General features: G+C 40.8%; 1 protein-coding gene across 1 annotated transcript in view; it reads right to left on the reverse strand.

Annotated features, from left to right (window-relative positions):
• Positions 1-13,908, reverse strand: part of ache (acetylcholinesterase) — a 186,972-nt gene that overhangs the window by 120,168 nt on the left and 52,896 nt on the right. The window lies entirely within an intron of this gene.

Consider the following 13,908-nt stretch of genomic DNA (forward strand, 5'->3'; position numbering starts at 1 on the left):
GTGTGTGTGTGTGTGTGTGTGTGTGTGTACTAATGTACAAAAAAAGCAACATTTCACCTAGATTTCCTTTAATTCCACACATTTAAAACATGTTTCTCACCAAGTTTGTTCAGCTGTGGGTTTTAAAGACATTTCAACTTTAATGCACCTGAACACACAGCGTCTCTTCCACCTGCAGCGTCTTACAGCTTCACAGTTACTGCTAAGCTAAGATGCTACAGACGTAGCGATCCACTTCTGTCAAGCATCCTAACCATGTATATACGTTTATGATCAACCACCCCGGTCAACAACTGCCCGGAGTGCTCGCACTAGGCTAAAAGCTGCCGAGCAAGCAACACAGAGGTGTCTCCCCATCTTCCACATGTGAGCGTTCTGCCGAGGCAGGAGATGCAAGCTATGTTTACATGCGCAACATTTTTTGACTGGATTGAAATGTTTTCAGATTAAATAATTCAAATGTATTGTTTACATGGGCACAATTTGTTCATGACAAGCGTTTACATGCAGCGAGCTTTGATCTGAACAGAAGTCCTCACATGTGCAGAGTGGTAAACTCTGCTTCAAAAAAACACCTTAGAAGAAGTTCTACGTCCGGGATGAATGTAAACAAACCTGAGCACCCAAAATGGACACGCGACAGGTTTTAATGATGGTGGAGACGTTACTGCACTCCCTGACTGAGCTACAGGTAATACATATCATTTTGAGCTCTTTCAAAGTTTCTAGTAGAAATGTTGTCGCTCACCGACCAGTTTTACTTCCCCGACATGCTAATATTATTAGCATTAGCCAGGCAGAAATGACAAAGTCACACATGCGCAGTCAGGTCAGTTTTTCACAATCAGATAAAAACAAACAGATCAAGTGTTTACATGTGCACCGTTCGGGTTATGAATCGGTGTAAACCACCAGTTTCGTTCTGATCACATATTATTTCGAATCACGCTGAATAAACAAAAAATAACCCGAACAGGGTGTTTACATGACACATTTTTATTCTGAATGGCTGTTTGATCATGTTACTTATGTCCATGTAAACATAGTTATAGTGGATCAACCAGTTTCTTGTTGACATTCAGAACTAGCTGCTCACATGATTAAGGAGGACCATCAGCCTAACAATGGATCGTTAGTGCCCTGAGGGCTGCTTGTTATTCAAAGGGGTCTGATTGATACTAGCAATAACAGCATTGTAAGAGGGGGACAGTTGGATACAGAGGCTCTGCCCTTGTTTAATGATGGACAGTTTTTTTTCCCATGAAGATGGCCTCCTATATTCTCTCAAACCAATGTTCCAACAATTGTTTTAATTTGTACTTTTTGCATCTGTCCAGAGGACCTTACTTAACTTTGTTAATTAAGATTGCCTCATTTTTAATATTTAACTACATTTGCTAGTTTAAGGTCTTATCTACCGTTATCCAGTTTAAGCTGTCAGCCACTGTTAGCCAATTTAAACTGGTAGCTACTGTTAGCAAGTTTTTGTTTATAGCTACTATTTTGCTGGTTTTATCTTTTACATATTGTTTTACAAATTTTAGCTTTTAGTTGCCATTCTGTTGGTTTATCTATTAGCTACTGTTTTGCTTTGTTTACATTTAGCAACTTTTTCTGATTATTTTAGCTAATGCTCTGCTGGTAAGGTGTCAAGATAGCCACGCTCAGCTGAGCAGCAGCTTCACAGGATCCCAGTGAAGTCAGTCTTTTTATGTTCCTGTTGCTTTTGTTTTAACTTTTGTTTTCACATCTACACTGCACATCCACAGTATGGGTATGATCGCGACACACTTGTGGAGTTTTCTGTGTCGCTGCTTTGCCATCGTGCCTTGCTGCCATCGTGGTTCAGTCCTTCCAGCCTCGGGCTCAGGCCTGTCATGGCGGCTGTCTCCATGATCCTCCATCTGCCTGTATAATCAAACTCTACGGACCTGCTTGGTTCTGCAGGGGAACCTTGGATGTTCTCTGTCTGATGGACCCAGTTCTGGAGGGCAGTCTGGGAGGGCAGCTGTTGCGGTTCTTGTTATCCTCATGTACCTGACGGGACCTGCTAACAAGACCTGCTAAAGCTGCTAACAACACCATGTTGCTAAGATAACCTCACTGTCATCAGAACCACTCTGTCAATAGGACCATGATGCAGTAGATTTATTACATTTTCACTTTTGGTGCCTTGGTTCTGTATTTTTGTTGCATGCTTTGAATAAATCTCAGTTTATGTTAGGTTAACAATATATATATATATGTCTTGTCTTGTTTTTTGTTTTTACTGTAAATGACCTCCAAATGAGCTAGAAACAGGGACTCAGCAGCTGATCCTCCATAGAAAAAGTATAGGAACCACATTTAACACATTTCACATTTACATGTTAAGAAACTGGTCCAGATGACATGGTTTAACTATTTTTGTTGTTATCTACCTGGATTATTGAGTTTACAAACCTTTTTTATAGGGACTACAGGCCATGTATTATTTGTTTTGTGACCTTTAGTGAAGGTTTTTGTTTGGATTAAGACAATAAATGCCTCTCTGTTTCACCACAGATGAACTGTTCCTGTTGCCATATCTTTTGAAATAAAACTGCACAACACAAAGTAATATAAAAAGGAAAGGGGAGAAGATCAAATCAAATTTAATGCATTTCCTAAAGACTACATTAAGAATAAAAAACAAAAAATAAAAACCATGGGAGGTAGGAGTCATGCTACCAGGAGTGAGAAGGGACAGGATTTTTTTTTTTTTTTTACTCTGGCTCGTGATTGGGACAGGACAAGATTTTTTTTCTGGAAGAGTGAAACGGGACAGGAGTGAAAATCAAATCCCATGTCACCCTCTAGTGTGGAGGTGCCTGTAGGTGGAAGTGTATGTAGGTGTGTGCGGGTGGAGGGGTGTGGAGGTGTGTATTACCTGGAATTGCAACAGGTTGAAGTGTTGTCAAGGTGTGAGAGCGGTTTCCTACTTAGGCCCTCTTTACACTGACACGATGGGGGGAAACGTAGTTTTTTTCGTATGTTAATTAGAGAAAAAGATCTGCGTTGACACGGTCGGACTTTGTGTTTACATGGATCCGGAGGAATCCCCCCCACCCTCCCAAATCTGCTGTAGTTACCATGCCAGGTCATTAGATGGCACTGTGAATTTTGTACATTCACATAGTGCGCATGCGTGCTGCTGCCTCGGCATGCTCATTTCCTCGGGCTAAAAGCTCAGCTAACAACAACTTAACAAGTTAAAGCTGGATTTTGGATAAGAGTTGACAGATTTGATGCCAAGTGGGACGGCATCATGTAACAGCTCCACACCGGTCGCTGAGTGGACCAGAACAGAGTCGACAATGTCGGACTTTACTCCGTGATAATCAGCAGCTGATTTACAGCAGGTAAATCAAAGGTTCTTAATAATGTTTGCTTGTGTTTACTTCGGTTACAAAACAACCAACTGAGTTTTTATTTGTATTTTTGCTGAAAGAACAAGAAGCTGTCCTTCCACCAGGCGGACCGGTTCTGAAAGAGGCTCGGCCCAGGTGCACTGCAGGAGGACGTCGAAGACAGAGACGTTGGATGAACTATTTATTTATAATTCCCCTCGGTTCTTTTAATCAATCCACTGAATGTTTTAAGCTGCATTAATCAAAGGAGTGACTTCCTGAACAAGCCAGATGAACAACGTGGGACATCCAGGATGAAAACAAGAGTCCAGTTCATTAATGTAGTTTACAGTTAACGTGTTTTTAAAAGTGTGTTCAGTTTAATTATCAGTGTTTGTGTGACATACTGTTGGTGGTGTAAAATAAATAAATAAAAATTAAACCTGATGTCTTCATTTTCAACTTGAGTGTTCACGCTATATGTTTAGCATCATTTTAATCACATAATTTGAATTACATAATGTCCTGATAGCTTCATTTAGCTCAGAGAGCTTCATTATATCTTTCACACTTAAGATAGATACCGTTTATTATTATTAAACTTATTACTATCACATTTAGTATGTTATAGTGCAGCGTGACATGTGCACGTGCCTCGTTCTATAAACAGTGATATTAGAACTGGATCAGACTGAGTCTCTTCTAACACAGATGTCGGTCACAGCACCTGGAATCTGACGTAGATTAACTACAAGATTAAAAATATATTCCATCAGTCGTAGTTCAGAAAGCACCGTTTCCGCCGCCATGTTGATAGAAATATAGCGTCTGTCCACACGTGCATGTGGTTTAACACAAATCCTCAGCGGGAGATGTTTACATTATCAACAGGGGGTCAGCGAAAAACCTTCACTCTGGAAGGTGGATTCAGAAACCTCTGGATTCAAAGAGGGGGCCACTGGTGTTGTGTAAATGATCAGCAGAACCGCAGAGAGAAAGGAGCGAATGCACTCAAAATACATGCCGTGTAAACGACCCCTTAGTTTGTTTGAACTAAATAAGGTTTCAGTCAAGTTTTTCAGCACTCGCTCCCTGTTCATTCAAACTTGTCAGAATCAATGGCAATAAAGAACCTCTGACTCTGACAAACTTGTTTCCAGTTGTTTTGTGGTATGGTATAAAGTTTATTCATTTAAAAAAAGTACAAAACAATTCCATAACAATATAAAAAGATACAAGAGATTTAAAATGAAAGGCAGCAGAAAGAAGAAAAAATCTTATTATATCTGTCCTTTTTTTCAAACAATTATTACAATCATAATAATTTTCAAGTAACAGAACAAAATGAATAATGCTTTCAATTTTTCCAACTCTAATACAAAAACACACTAAGCTACTTCATATATATATATATATATATATATATATATATATATATATATTTTTTTTTTTTTTAACAATTAAGCTTTGATCTTTTTCTTAAATGTACACAATGACTTGGCATTTTTAACATCACTCTGTTTAAAGGCGTAATGAGTAAAAAGCTCTCAATGTTTTTCCTCCAGTTGTTTGTGTCTAGTCCTTGGTCCTGACAATCCTTAAAGGTCTTTGTTTGGTCACACCTAAAACTGGTCTAAGTGTCTGCTGTAACAGGACACTTTCATGTGTTTGTTGTGTATACTGAAAAAGGAACAACACTGGTTCTAAGTCTGAATGAGTGACATATACTGTAAAAACACTGATGACCCCATACCCTCTGATGAATGCAGCAGTTTCCATCACCTTACAGCCAATCCTGCTCCCATGACAACCATACATTATACACATAAACAGCAGGCAAACAGGTGCAGGACAACTGTCTCCAAGCATTATTCCTCATTTAGCCAACAGCCACAAGGACAAGCTTTTAATAAACTTTTGTAACCCTTCAACATGTTGGGAATCATTTCAGAGGTAAAAAAAAGATAATTTTCTCATATCCCAAAGTCAATAATACTAACACAGTGCTTTTGTATGTTCAGTAAACTAGAAAGAAGCATTTAAATTGTTTTCAATTTTCAAAAATGATTGAATGAGCCTTGAAAATATGGAACACCAAAACGCTCAAAATTAAATAAATAAATAAAGCATTATGAAATAATATCCTGATACATGCTCAATTATGAGCATGGATCAGGGCAATCATTATGAAATAAGTATTAGCATTAAGCAATTGTTAGCAAATAAGCATTCTGAGAAGATGTATTTAGCTCAGCCTTATAAATAGCACCCTCTCCTAGTGGATCAACCAGTTTGTTGTTGACATTCAAAACTAGCTGTTCACATGATCAAGGAGGACCATCAGCCTAACAATGGATCGTTAGCACACTGATGGCCACTTGCTATTCACAGGGGGTTGAGTGAAACTACCATACCATTTTATTTATAAAGCACTTAAACAGCGACGAGGCCAACCAAAGTGCTGTATGGACAGAAAACAGGCAACACACAAAGCAACATACAAACTGGAGAAAAATCAAAATATAGTCACAAAATAGTCGCAGATAATAAGCATAATGACTAACCCAGTGTGAAGCATACAGGTTCACACACAGATCATATAGTGTTGAAAGCTAGGGAATAGTAGTAAGTTTTTAAGCGGGACTTGAAAACCGAGAGGGAGGGGGGCTGTCTGACAAGCAGAGGTAACTTGTTCCAAAGTCTTGGGCCTGCAACAGAGAAGGCCCCGTCACCCCTGCGCTTAAGACGAGTTCCTGGGACTGTGAGATGCAACTGGTCCGCTGACCTCAGAGAATGTGGTGGGACATATGGCTGTAGCAAATCATAGAGATAGGAGGGGCCGGAACTATTCAGTGATTTGAAGACATACAGGAGTATTTTGAACGGGATTTGAAGGTGAATCGGTAGCCAGTGCAGGGAGGCCAAAACTGGTGTAATGTGCTCTATTTTGCCTGTACTGGTTAAAAATTGAGCTGCCACATTCTGGACCAGTTGTAGTCTAGCAATACAGGTCTGACTGATACCAAACAGAAGCGCATTGTAGTAATGAAACCTAGATGTTATGAATGTGTGTATTACTGTCTCCAGGTTATCTTTGGGCAGTATGGGCTTCAGTTTAGACAGCCGCCCCAGTTGGAAGAAACATGATTTAACAATCATGTTTACATGTCTGTTAAGTTTCATGAAAGGATCCATTATCACTCCCAGATTAGTGACTCTTTGTTTCTCTAACGGGACTAGGGAGGAAAGATCAATGCAGTGGTTCATGATTGTGACGTTGGGAGGGAACAACATGACTTCAGACTTCTTCTCATTGAAACTTAAGAAATTTAAAGCCATCTAGTCCCTGATGTCAGCCAGGCAGTCAAGCAGGGGTTGAACAGAGCGTGAACCACTATGTCTTAGGGGGGAAGTAAATTTGACAGTCACTGGCATAAAAGTGAAAGGATATATTGTGTTTCTGGAAAATAGTACCTAGTGGCAGCAGGTATAAAGAGAATAGAAGGGGACCCAGGGTGGAACCCTGCGGTACTCTCCATATAAGCTCTGCCGAAAAAATCTTTGATGGAGACACAAAATGATCTGTCAGCGAGGTAGGATCTAAACCAACTGAGGGCTGACCCTGTGATGCCCACCCACTGTTCTAACCTAGCAATGAGGATCTCATGGTCGATGGTATCAAAAGCAAATGTAAGGTCCAATAGGACAAGCAGTACAGAGTCACCAGCGTCTGTGGATATGAAGATGTCGTTAAAAACCTTCAGAAGGGCAGTTTCAGTGCAGTGGAGAGGTTTAAAGCCAGATTGGAACAGCTATAAGATGGCGTATTCCTCCAAGAAGCACTTCAACTGGGACTCAACTATTTTTCCAATAGTTTAGAAACAAATGGGAGTCTGGAGACAGGCCTGAAGTTGGACATGACTGAGGGGTCAAGGTTAGGCTTTTTCAGCAGAGGTTGAACAGCAGCATGTTTAAAGGTTTTTGGCACCACACCTGATGATAAACTGCTATTCACAATAGCGAGAACAGAAGGGCCCAGAGTAGGAAAAACCTCCTTTAGGAGTCGAGGGGGGACCACACCAAAGGAGGAACCAGATGGTTTCATGCTGCACGTTACCTGCTCTAAAGAAGATAAGAGAGATGGGCTCAAAATGGTCAAATACAGCAACACACTGGGATAGGATGGACAGATCATGAGCTAGAGGGGAACTGAGAGCCTGGGTTGTCACATTTTTTTCTAAAAAGAAATGTAGAAAGTTCTCACACAGCTCAGTTGAGGTTTCTAGAGGTGATGGTTAGGGCTGAGTATCGAACAGAGGTTCTTTTATGGCACCGACCGAACTGCACCGATCGGTGTATGTATTGAAACGTCACTCTTCTTTCAGTGTCAAGTTTCGGTATTGGCTGTTAACGTGTCACGTAGTTTCAGAATGCAGGCAGGCAAAATACCAGACATATGACAAACAGACTACACCCAGATTACACCCAGAGTTGTATAGAGCTGCCATACCTAATCTATGTATACTGTTGTAGGGTTCTAAGGGCTAGGTTTAGCTGCCCTTGCCTACAATATAATTTAAATAACGGGTTCTCTCAGAACAGAACAGAATCAAAATTTAACATCAAAATGTACAAGTGATTAGCTGATCTGGTTCTGATTAATAAAACTTGGCACGTTTTACACCAAGTTTGTTTTCTCAGTCATCCAGGTATATAACAACAAAAAAGGTTGAATCATGTCATCTGAACCGTTTTTTTTGTTAAAAAGAAACGTTTCGCCCCTCATCCAAGAGGCTTCGTCAATCTGAGGCCTAGCCATCTGGTACTTAATAAAAACAACAGACATTTCTGAAGGCATCTAGATTAATTACTGGCAAAATAGAAGTTTAAAGATGGGAAATGAAGGAGTTTAAAGAGGAGGATTTAGATGGATGAAGGAAAGTGTGTCTGTTCGGACCGCAGAATGGCACGCTTCTTTCAACACCAGCCCAACTCTCCGGTACACTTGGCGCGTTAAGACTTGTTACCTTTGCAGAAGATACGTCAACTCAGGTACAGAGGTCCATTTCAACGCTACCTTTCAGCGTCTCCGGTAAGAGTGGCTGGCCATATCAGGAGTCGCGCCTCCTACTCCGTTCAACAAACACTCTCATCTCCCGGGTGGGTACACAGCAAGCTGTGAATTTGTCGGAGATTCCACTCAGACGTGGAGGACTCCATGAAAGAGTGAAGAAGACTCCGTTCCAGGACTCCAGAAGACTGAAGCCCGACTCAAGACCCAGTTGACCTGAGAAGTTCCAGGAAGTGTGGACTCTTAAAGAGTTCTCACTTCCGGTCACCTCAGGACATCCTGATTGGTTGAAGCAACCAACAGGGGGTGGTTCTAGTGGTGTCAGAGGGTCATTACAAGTCAAGAAAACAGCAAGAATGTTTTAGAAGCGTCCCGTACAGACAGAAGACATGTTATGGCGAAGTGGGAGGAAGAGAGGCCAGTAGCTTCTTGTTTACTGTCTGCTAGGTTTAAAAACACGACACTTCGTTCTAATAACTTCTTTCTTACTTTCAACCGACATCACTACTCTCTCATTCAGACAGAAGATCAAAAATGCATAATTACTTTGTAAAATAGACATTTAACTTGATTTCTAATTTAAATGAGGATTAAAAATCATTAATACTGTTTCATAGTTGATTTAAAATGAGTGGTTCACTTCAACATTTAGAAATGGTATGAACTAAACACACTTTTGATTTATCAAGATATTGTAAAATAGTGATGATAATATAAAAGAAGAGTGTTCTTTCAATTGATTACTTCAGGATACAATTAGACAGTCCCTGGATGAGCTCATTTGTATTTCTGGATTCAAATCAATGAAATAACAGTTCCTGTCCCATGAAGGTCCTCAGAGGCAGGTTTTGGTCGGAGGCCGAGTTCACTACACTGTAATGTATGTCTATGGTGCTGGTGACGCCCACAGACGGGTTCACGTATGCAACGCGTGTTGTCGAACAGCTTCAACAACATGCGAGCAGAAAGTTGCTCCGTGTTTTTCTGCGAGGAGAGGAGTTCAGCAGCCTCCCCCTCTCAGCATTAAAGTCAGCCTGTGAGAGCCTGAACGTCCTGATTCATTATCTTGACGACCGGACTCTTCATCAAAAAACTCCGAGGACGGTTCTGTGTATGTGCTTCAGCTGGTGAGTTTACGTTTGTTAGCGTAACTGCAGCTTAACACGTACATCGCGGTGAAATAAACTATGATCCATGTAACGCTAACTTTAAGATATTAGTGTGTAAATTTATTTTATCTACGTGGCTAGCTAAACTCAGATGCTAACTAAAGATTGACAGTAACATAAATCTTAGCTTGTAAAACTGCTCATCCATCCAGTCAGCTGCTTAAACAGTTCACCTAATGTTCACTGTTTATGTTAATGTTCTCCTCACAGGAGCCTCTGACCCTGATGTGAGGACAAAAGAAAAGCAAGGTGGGGGCCATAGGACAGTCAAACTTTGTTGTTAAAAGTTTGCTGCTTTTCCTACAGTGGAGCTGCACAGTGGAGGTAAGTTAAGCTGTAAAGGATTTTGTTGACCAGTTAAACTTTTATCTCTCAGCCTAGATAATGTTTTTTGAGCAATAATAACACAACCATGTTATTGTTTATGTTTTGTTCTCATGTCAATTAGGGAGATGATCAGAGCCCTAAACCCCAGAGAACCACAGAGAAGATTCAGGCAGAGACAAAGAGGTGCAGATGTCTGCATCGTCCCTACCTCATTGAATCCAGTGACCTGCTGGTGGAATGTGAGGGACAATATGTCAGTGCTATAAAACTGACAAACAGGTCTCTGTGTGTGCAACATTCATCATCTACAGTCTCAGAGTGAACATTTTCTACTGCTGGAGACACCATCACCCAGGAGCAGGCTTGTATGTGTCCAGAGAAAACAGACATGTTGATTTTTCTGAAGAAAAACTGCTAAGTGAAAAGGTCCTCGGTGTGTAGCAGTGAGCATTAGACACTGACGTGTCACTGGTTTGTAACTGGTCTTTTGATCTGGAAATTATTTGTTTGTTTTTATGTAAGAAAACTGCTTGGAATAGAAAAATACCAAAGTTAAAAAATAAAAACTCACAATTTGTATTGTAATGTGTAACGTAATTTTATTCTTGTTAGAATTAATAGTAATTACAAAATTGGCACCGAAAAAAGAACCGTCCAGGAATCAACACTGAAGTGAAGGTACCGATATGGATACAGATTTTTTTTTAGAAAGGTACCCAGCCCTAGTGATGGTTCAGTGAGGTAGAGAAGTGAGTTTAGGGTAGAGAAGAGGACACACTGGTTTTGAGAGTTGGCTATAATTATATCAGAGAAGTATTTAGATTTAGTAGCTTTTACTGCTTTCTGATAGCGACGCCAACTCTCTTATTATTTGGAAAGAGACCTGCAGATAGTCCTTCTTCCATCTATGCTCATCCCTCCTGCACTTTTGTCCAACGGTCTTGGTGGCGTCATTCAGCCAAGGTTCTGATCCGAGTTTCATTTTTCTGTTTATTATAGGAGCAACATGATCCAGAGTCTTTAAGCAGACAGAGTTGAACTGGGAGGTTAGCTCATCAGAGGTGGTGGGAAACACTGCGTGTGCAGGAGCGTACAGCTTAGGAGTTAGACTGGGGGAGGTGAACTCAAACAGGACTGACATGTGGTCTGACAACACATTATCACCGATTTCAAAATTACTGTCACATCACGTGTTAAAACAAGGTCCAGTGTGTGTCCGCACTCCTGGGTCGGACCATTTACCTGCTGAATTAGATTAAATGAGTCCAATAAATCTCTAAGTGGCTTAAGAATCTGTTGGACTCCTGGCAGGGACCAATGCAGACATGTTCCTGTTTTTGTCTTCTACATTCGCCTTAGAATCTAACCTTAGAATCTCGCCTTAGAATCTAGCTGTTTTTTTGTTACCTTATTTCTTTTAGCCATCCTATTTGTAAAAAAAATAAAAATAAAAATAAAAATAATAAAAAAACTCCAGTATGACTTTTTATAACTGTTTATTGTTGTCATTGTTATTATTATTGTTGTCGCTGTTGTCCATTGTTGTCATCATTCTTTGTTGAAATCAGGTCTCTCTTGTAAATGAGTCCTCGGGGCTCAATGGCATTTACCTGTCTAAATAAAGGTTGAATGAAAAAAAAAAATCTAAAAAGTCTTTAACCAAGGGCTTCTCCTTACAACAAACATGAATATTACAGTCCCCAATAATTAAATCATGATCATATTTTGGTGATTTCAGCCAAGAACTCAGAAAATTCATTTATGATATCATTGGATCTCGGGGTCAGTAGAGCAAGTGCGCACAGAGTCGAAGGTGAATGGCCAAGTTCAAAGACGCTCAGCTCAAAGCTGGAGCAGGAAACCGGGATGGGCAGTTGTTTATAGTCAAAGCTTGATTTAAATATTGTTAATAATCCACCATCACACCAGCCTGATGGCCGCGGTGCATTAAAATACATACAGTACAGGGGTAATAATTCCGTCAAGGCGCTAGACTCACCCGGAGACATCCAAGATTTCGTGATGCAGAGAAAGTCCAAATGGTACTCTTGAAAGTAGTCCCTGAGGATAAAAGTTTTGTTTTTAACGGATCTTGTGTTGACCACACACATCCTGATACAGTCTCAAGTGGACCCAGCAGCGGTGTAGGGAGCGCGCGCCAGCGACCACAGATTTTGAACATCAGCACCTACAGGTTGGGTTGTGCGCCCTGCCGGTAGACTACTCTTGTTGTTTACATGGTCAGGGCGCGCGGGTAGCTGGCCAACAGCAGGGTCCCAGACGCACCACGGGTCCGGGAGGCAAGGATCAGGTCCAGATCCAGAACAAGCCCCAGCATCTTTGGCAGAATAATCCACACGGTGCCTCATTTTCACCAAAACTCCAGCGCGCTTTCCCCAACGTCTGCGGCATCTCCTCCGGGGAGATGGGTCAGGGTCATGAAGTAGGAAGGAAGGTATACCGGACAGGACCGAAGGGACAGAGTCCCAACTGCTGTGGAGAAGGTCTGCAGGCAATTCTGCAAATCTACGTAGCTCCAAAAGTGCCCAACTATCATATTGCAGATATACGTCGACACACTGCATAACACACTGTACAACTAATAAAAACAAAACCAAAGCACAGAGTGATGTATGGCAAATCCTACACACTGGCACCATCTTGATTCATCTTCTTCTTCTAACTAAGATCAACTATAAAGTTAAATTATAGCTCACATCATTTGAGCGTGTGTGAGGATTATAAAATAATTAATAATGAGTCAAAGAGCAGCTCAATAGGTCAGAAAAACACAGTCTCTTAGTGGAGCAATCTAAAACTTGATAATGTATTAAGTTACCAAAGAAATATTCAGAGTCTCACAGTCATTGTGAGATTATCTATGGCTGTTTAAATCTGTCTGATGGAAAGATAAGGAATGTCTCAGGTACTCAGTTGAAAGAGATGACCGCTAATGAATTGTGCCAAGGACTGATTGGATCGGATGGGAAATGGGAGGGACTTCAGAGAGTCTGTAAGGTGTTTGATTGGATAGAAATTGAAAACAGGATGTGTCACAGGGTGGAGGAACCAAGTTCATAAAGGTGGAAAGAGATCTGAAACAGGTCAGAATTGTACGGGGGCCCCTTAATGTGAGGTAATTACATACAATTCTATCCTGATACATGCTCAATAATCCAGGTAGAAAAATCCAAAAAAGTTCGATGAACTTTTTTGGATATATACAATTCTCTCTTGTTCATACATTTTGAAGTCTGTAAAAATAAAGATGTTGTTAACTTTTACATAAATGTGTGTTCCTTCCGAGCAAAAACCCAGGCAGGATGGAGGGGGAAGGATTATGTTTTCCCCAACACATGGCAGAAGTAAGAGAGTATAGCACAGCAACAGTAAGACAGTCATACAAGGAGCCGTATGACAATCCAACCAGGAGCCATACGACAGTTTTACCAGGAGATGTGTGACAGTTTTACCAGGAGTTGTAAGACAGTTTTACCAGGAGACGTTCAACAGAAGGAATACACGATATATACGGTACATGGTAGAAACGATAGACATTTAGCCTACAATAGAGATCTATCTTCTACCAGCTAACTGCAGTAATGCTGTGTCTGATGTAAAATCAGAGTTGTCAGATTAAATTGTTACTTTTATTAGTTGAAAACTGTGCGTAAGGGGTGGTAAAGTATTTTCTTCGAGAGCTAAGTAGCAAAGCTACAAGCTAACTACGACCGGCTTGCCGTAGTGTTGCCGTATTTGAACGCATGCGCAAAACGTTGTGTTCCATCGAAAGCTTTTTTTGGTTTTTTTTCCCCCACAGTCGAAAGTTAAAGTAAGCGTGTGTCAGCTTTAGAGAAACCTGCTCTCTGATCTATGAAAAGAATGCTGTGTTGTGTGATTTTACTGCGAGACCCTCTGGTCAAAGCCACAGAGGAAGCTGGTCACCAATTTTTGTAAGCTCTCCATTAAAGCG

This window comes from Nematolebias whitei, chromosome 1, assembly GCF_014905685.2.
Source record: "Nematolebias whitei isolate Nwh7 chromosome 1, NemWhi1, whole genome shotgun sequence".
NCBI classification, from domain to species: domain Eukaryota; kingdom Metazoa; phylum Chordata; class Actinopteri; order Cyprinodontiformes; family Rivulidae; genus Nematolebias; species Nematolebias whitei.